The following is a 7,500-nucleotide window of genomic DNA, read 5'->3' on the forward strand; positions in this document are numbered from 1 at the left end:
AGTTCTCATTTCCTACTCGGAGCAGACAGACCACCGGTTTCCTGCTGAGAACCATGGCCTCAGACTTAGAAGTGCTGATTCTCATCCCAGCCACTTCACACTCAGTTGCGAACCTATCCAGAGAGTGCTGGAGGTCGCAGGCAGATGATGCCATCAGGACCACATCATCTGCAAATAGCAGCGACGTGATCCCCAGCTCACCGAACTGCAAACCCACCTCCGCACGACTACACCTCGATATCCTATCCATGAAAATCACAAACAGGATTGGTGACAAAGCGCAGCCCTGGCAGAGGCCAACCCCCACCGGAAAGGAAGACGACTTACTGCCGAGGACACGGACACAGCTCTCGCTCTGGGTGTACAGGGATTGGATGGCCCTAAGTAGGGATCCCCTCACGCCATACTCCCGCATAACACTCCACAAGACCTCTCGAGGGACCCGGTCGTAAGCCTTCTCCAAGTCCACAAAACACATGTAGACAGGTTGGGCAAACTCCCAAGCTCCCTCCAAGATCCTTGCGAGAGTGAAGAGCTGGTCAGTGGTTCCACGACCAGGACGAAATCCACATTGTTCCTCTTCGATCTGCGGTTCGACTATCGGCCGGACCCTCCTTTCCAGCACCTTGGGACCTTTCCCTGGGACCACCACCCCAGTCTGCCACTCCTTTGGCACTGACCTGGACTTCCACGCAATGTTAAAGAGGCGTGTCAACCAAGACAGCCCCTCAACACCCAGCGCCTTCAGCATTTCTGGACGGATCTCATCAGTCCGTGGGGCTTTGCCACTGTGGAGTTGTTTGACTACCTCAGTGACCTCCTCCAGGGAGATTGACGATGACCCCCCATCATCTTCCGGCTCTGCCTCGATCGTAGAGGGTGGATTAGTCGGGTTCAGGAGTTCCTCAAAGTCCTCATTCCAACGCTCAACAACCTCCTCAGTTGAGGTCAGCAGTGCCCCTTCCTTGCTGTATACAGCTTGGATGGTCCCCCGCTTTCCCTTCCTGAGGTGTCTGATGGTCTTCCAGAAACCCTTTGGTGCCGACCGAAAGTCCTTCTCCATGGTTTCTCCGAACTCCTCCCACACCCGCTGCTTTGCCTTGGTCACGGCCGAAGCCGCAGCCCTCCGGGCCAGTCGATACCCTGCAACTGCTTCTGGAGTCCCCTGGGCTAACATATCCCGGAAGGCCTCCTTCTTCAGTCGGATGGCTTCCCTCACCACCGCTGTCCACCACGGTGTCCTTGGGTTACCGCCCCTTGAGGTACCTATGGCCCTCAGCTCCCAGCCGCAGCTTCAGCAATGGAGGCTTTGAACACCGACCACTCATGCTCGATGTTCCCAACCTCCACAGGGATGCCTGAGAAGCTCCGCCGGAGGTGGCAATTGAAATCTCTCCGGACAGGCTCTTCCTCCAGACGTTCCCAGTTCACCCTCACTACACGCTTGAGTTTTCCAGGTCTGTCCAGAGGTTTCCCCCGCCATCAAAACCAGCTCACCACCAGATGGTGATCAGTGGACAGCTCTGCTCCTCTCTTTACCCGAGTGTCCAAAACACATGGCCTCAGATCGGAGGATACGATAACAAAATCCATCATCGATCTTCGGCCTAAGGTGTTCTGATGCCAGGTGTACTTGTGGGCATCCTTCTGTTCGAACATTGTGTTTGTTATGGACAAACCATGACTAGCACAGAAGTCCAACAACAAAACACCACTCGGGTTCAGATTGTGGTGACCATGCCTCCCAATCACGCCCCTTCAAGTTTCTCCATCCTTGCCCACGTGTGTATTGAAGTCCCCCAATAAGACGGTGGAGTCCCCTGCAGGAGCCCCAAATAGGACTCCACTTTGGGTCTGCAGGAAGGTTGAGTACTCTGAACTGCTGTTCGGTGCATAAGCACAAACCACAGTCAGAGTCCCCCCTCCACAGTCCTAAGGCGCAGGGAGGCGACCCTCTCGTCCACTGGGGTGAACTCCAGCACAGAGGCTCTCAGCTGGGGGCTAGCTAGTATAGCCACACCTGCCTTACGCCTCATACTGTGAGCAACTCCGGAGAAGAACAGGGTCCAACCCCTATCCAGGAGTTTGGTTCCGGCGCCAGTGTTGTGCGTGGAGGTTAGCCCCACCAGGTGTAATTGGTATCGCTCTACCTCCCTCACAAGCTCTGGCTCCTTCTCCACCAGCGAGGTCACGTTCCATGTCCCCAGAGCCAGCCTCTGCCACTCGGGTCCGGTCCGCCGGTGCCCACTGCTTTCACTGCCACCTCGTTGGCAGCGCACCCGACCCCGACAGTTCCTCCCGCGGGTGGTGGGTCCACGGGACGGAGGAGATGGTGTTTCCACATTGCTCTTTCGGGCTGGGCCCGGCCGGCCACCAGGCGCTCGCAGGCGTGGCTGGCTGGCTCCAGACGAGGGCCCCGGACTTCCTCCAGGCCGGGTCTCTCTTCCTCTTAGTATGATGTAATGAAATAATCTAAAAAAGTGAATTAATACTACTGTTAGGGTACTTTGTGGTATACGTGGGTGTACTTTGTGGTACTTGTGGTATACTTTGGTTTGTCTTATGATACTTTGCAGTATACTTTGGGGTGCTTTGAGTTACTTTGTGGTATACTTTGGGGTACTCTGTGGTATACTTTGCAGTACATTGTGGTATACTTTGGGGTACACAGCAATACTTTGCAGTACTCTGCAGTATACTTTGGGGCAGTGTGCAAATTGCTGGGGGATGTTGGGGATTTCCCCCCCTCTGGTTTTGATATCCTCTCCTGCGTTTGGAGATGAGTATGGGGGAGTTGTGTGGGCATTACTGTGCACGGTTGTGTGATGCGTAGTGCAGTAGATCTGTGGTAGTAGTGCTTGTAGTTAGTGCATGCTGCTTGCCGCTTCTGCTTGCCACTCTGCTTTCAGCTACCGCCGCCGGCTAGCCCTCACGGAGGGTGAAAAGAGGAGCCGAGTGCGTAAGTCTCCTTCTGCCGGTACAAAGCCTCCACGCGGCCACACATGGTAACTGGGTACCTCGCGGTCCTAGGCAAACTGTAGGGGATCTCGGAGCAACAGTGGGCCCCAGAGGCAAGGTGCGCAGGCCCACCCATGTGTGCACACGCCCTGGCTCCTGCCAACCACTGTCCCAGCTATGGGCAAATAGCATGGGCAGATGTGGCTCACAGCCATGGTAGGCAACCCATCTAGGAGAAGGTCACTCCGAACAAAAAACACAGTTGCTGCTCGCGCCTGGCTTCGCACCGTATACCATCTGGAGGTGTGGAGGTTGGGGACCTTGTATACCACAAAGTACTCCAAAGAATAGTGCAAAGTACTGCAAAATACCACAAAGTACCCAGAAGTATACAGAAAAGTACCCCAAAGTATACAGCAAAGTACCCCAAAATATACCATGTAGTACCGCAAAGTACCCCAAAGTATACAACAAAGTACCGCAAAGTACCCCAAAGTATACTGCAAAGTACCTCCATATACCACAAAGTACCACAAATTACCACACATTACTCCAAAGTATGGGTAAGTACCTCAATGTATAACACAAAGTACTACAAAGTGCCCCAAAGTATAACGCAAAGTACCCAAAGTATACTGCAAAGTACTGCAGAGTACCACAAAGTACCCCAAAGTATACCACTAAGTACCGCAAAGTACTCCAAAGCACACCACAAAGTACCTCTAAGTATTCCGCAAAGTACTGCAAAGTACCCCAATGTTTACTGCAAAATATCAAAGTACCTCAAAGTACCCCAAAGTATACTGCAGAGTACTGCAACATATTGCTGTGTACCCCAAAGTATACCACAAAGTACTGCACAAAGTATACCACAAAGTACTGCAAAGTACACCAAAGCATACTGCAAAGTACCTCCATATACCACAAAGTACCACAAATTACCACACATTACTGCAAAGTATGGGTAGGTACCTCAATGTATACCACAAAGTACTACAAAGTACCCCAAAATATAACGCAAAGTACCCAAAGTATACTGCAAAGTACTGCAAAATACCACAAAGTACCCCAAAGTATACCACTAAGTACCGCAAAGTACTCCAAAGCACACCACAAAGTACCTCAAAGTATTCCGCAAAAGTACCGCAAAGTACGGCAAAGTACCCCAACGTTTACTGCAAACTACCGCAAAATATTACTGCAAAGTATGGGTAAGTAACTCAATGTATACCACAAAGTACTACAAAGTACCCCAAAAGTATAACGCAAAGTACCCAAAGTATACTGCAAAGTACTGCAGAGTACCACAAAGTACTCCAAAGCACACCACAAAGTACCTCAAAGTATTACGTTACCAGTTTTGAAAAAAAAGACCCACCTGATAATGTAATAACTTGATCAATAATGTAACAAGGTATTACATTATCAGAAAAATGACATTATCAGTCAGGAAATTGTATTACATTATTGGTTAAGTTATTACATTATCAGATTTTATTACATTTTCGATTGAGTTAAGTCAAACGTTTATTACATTATCAGGCGTTATTACATTATCAGTTAATTATTACATTATCGGGTGCTAACGTTAGTGCAATACGTGGAGCATGCGTTTACTGTTAGTATGCTGCCCAATGTTGTTATGCACCACTGACCGAAGCAAATCCATAGTATGGAATAAACAGAAATGAACTGATTCTGATTCTGATGTGTGAGTGTGCGAGAGAGAGAGAGACAGAGAGAGAGAGAGAATGAAGGAGAGAGGCAAGAGAGAAAGTGTGTGTGTGAGTGCATGTGGGTGCGTGTAAGGTATGCGTGTGCTGTGCATGCGTGTGTGCACAGTACTGTATGTGTGTGTGTGTGTGTGTGTGTGTATGTGTGAGCTTCAGTATCAGATAACAGGTCCAGTGAAGGGGAAGAAGAAAATTGCAATTAGCTTGATGCTGAGAGCAATGCCTCCTCCTATGAAGAGATGTCTGAGTAATTACATCTGTCACATAATGAGCAGAAAAACATTAAAACAACAAGGATGGAAGCTCATTTGTTTACTCTTCAACTCCAGGGCTCAGAGATGGAGGAGGATGAGGAGAGGAGAAGAGAGGAGAAGAGTGGAGAGGAGAGGAGGGAGGGAGGTAGGAGGAGAAGAGGAGGGAAAGAGAGGAGGAGAAGAGAGGAGGCAGGGAGATGAGAGAGGGGAGGGAGGAGGAGAGGATAAAAGAGGAGAAGAGAGGAGGGAGTAGGAGGAGAAGAGGAGAGAAGTGGAGGGGGCCTGGGTCAAACATAAACAGGGCATTTGCTTCTCGAGATGGAAAACGTGTGTAACCCACAACGAGCACGCAGGATGACGTAAACAAACTTGATTTAACTGTAAGCTAAAGTATATATACAGTATATACACATATATATACACCTACGCAATACGATCCAGAACATTAGAGCCCCCCCCTCCCCTGCTCTTATCCTGCTCAATATCCATTTGTGGACAGGTACAGTCTAGTTGCACATATCTTAATTAATTGTTGGCTGCATGTCTGGTTCCCTTTCCTATTTCAACTTCCTGTCGCGTCCCTGCGGAGATGATGAAAGAACAAGTACAAATGATAGAGCAACAGAGAGCTGGGAGAGAGAGTCCGTACGGGCCGCTTGTCAACAGCTGCATTAACAACTGTGCTGGCCTCTCCCTGGCCTGTCTCTCCCTGGCCTGTCTCTCCCTGGCCTGTCTCTCCCTGCCTGTCTCTCCTTGCCTGTCTCCCCCTGGCCTGTCTCTCCCTGCCTGTCTCCCCCTGCCTGTCTCTCCCTGCCTGTCTCCCCCTGTGCTGGTCTCTCCCTGCCTGTCTCCCCCTGTGCTGGTCTCTCCCTGCCTGTCTCCCCCTGGCCTGTCTCTCCCAGCCTGTCTCCCCCAGCCTGTCTCCCCCTGTGCTGGTATCTCCCTGCCTGTCTCCCCCTGTGCTGGTCTCTCCCTGCCTGTCTCCCCCTGTGCTGGTCTCTCCCTGCCTGTCTCCCCCTGGCCTGTCTCTCCCAGCCTGTCTCCCCCAGCCTGTCTCCCCCTGTGCTGGTATCTCCCTGCCTGTCTCTCCCTGCCTGTCTCCCCCTGTGCTGGTATCTCCCTGCCTGTCTCTCCCTGCCTGTCTCTCCCTGCCTGTCTCTCCCTGCCTGTCTCCCCCTGTGCTGGTCTCTCCCTGCCTGTCTCCCCCTGGCCTGTCCCCCCCTGCCTGTCTCTCCCCCTGTCTCTCCCTGCCTGTCTCCCCCTGTGCTGGTCTCTCCCTGGCCGGCTGGCCCTCTCAGGCCTGTGAGGCAGCCTTGGTATGTTTGTGGTGTTTAAGAAGTTTTTGTGTGTGTTCTGGCTCCAGCAGATAATGAATGACCCCACGTCTCCCCCTCTCTCTTGTTGTTCCAGCGTCCTTCTCAAAACAGTCCCAGAATTCAGCCCGAGTTCGGGGTCAGGGATCCGTCAACGCGGCTTTACAATAACACATTTACATACGGGGGCGGGGGGGGGGGGGGCTCTGTGAGAAGTGGGGAGACAGGAGGCCTAGGAGGGAGGGAGGGAGGGAGGGAGGGAGAGGGAGGGAGGACGGAGGCTTTCTCTCAGACCTCTCTCAGTATGCGTCTTTTAACGAGAACAAGTTCCACTGCCTCTTTGGGAGTCTGAGAATGCTGTTGACTTGTCTGATCTCACTAAGGGTCTGTCTGGTTGAGCCTTCCAGATGCAGCCAAAAGGCATAGCATAATAATGAATGTGTGTGTGTGTGTGTGTGTGTGTGCATGTGTGTGTGAGCATCTGTATTTGCCATTGCAAATCAGGGCAGAGATTGCTGCTTCATTTGGGAATATGAATGCCAGATTTAAAAAATACATACATAAAACATATACCTGTACACACAGACACACACACGCACACACACACATACACAAACAACACTCACATGCACACACTAGCACTCCATCTCACACACATGGACACACACATACATGAGCGTACGAGCAAACGGCCACACACACACATAAATGTACGTACACATGAATGTGCACGTGCCCGCACACACACACACACACACACACATATATACACACACACACACACACACACGCGCACACACATTTCCGTGAGCAAAACATCCGGCATGAGGGCATCTTATCTGGATCAGAAGATAAACTTCAGAACTTTATTTTATCCTTTATTGCATCCATAAAAAGTGATTTGAATCTACTGATCCAGAAATGAACATCTATTGTTCTGTGCTTGTGGTGGCAGCCTGGCTGTCAATATCATTACATCTGGTCTATAATTCCTCTCTGCTCTGCCGGATACAGACTGGAGAGACTTCTGCAGCTGAGAGAGCAGCAGGGGGCCTGGGCCTCGTGCAGATACTGCAGTATTGGATTTGGATAGTAAGACGGTTGTATCATGTTTGGCTGAGAGCGACCAGTCAGTATCATGTTGGAATCATAACAGACAGCAAACCGATTGTTATTGCAGTTACATTAATAATTCAATCATTTGACCCGGGACATGACTTTCCCGTAAAACAATTTGATCCT

This window comes from Borostomias antarcticus (genome assembly GCF_949987555.1).
Source record: "Borostomias antarcticus genome assembly, chromosome: 14".
Lineage (NCBI taxonomy): Eukaryota > Metazoa > Chordata > Actinopteri > Stomiiformes > Stomiidae > Borostomias > Borostomias antarcticus.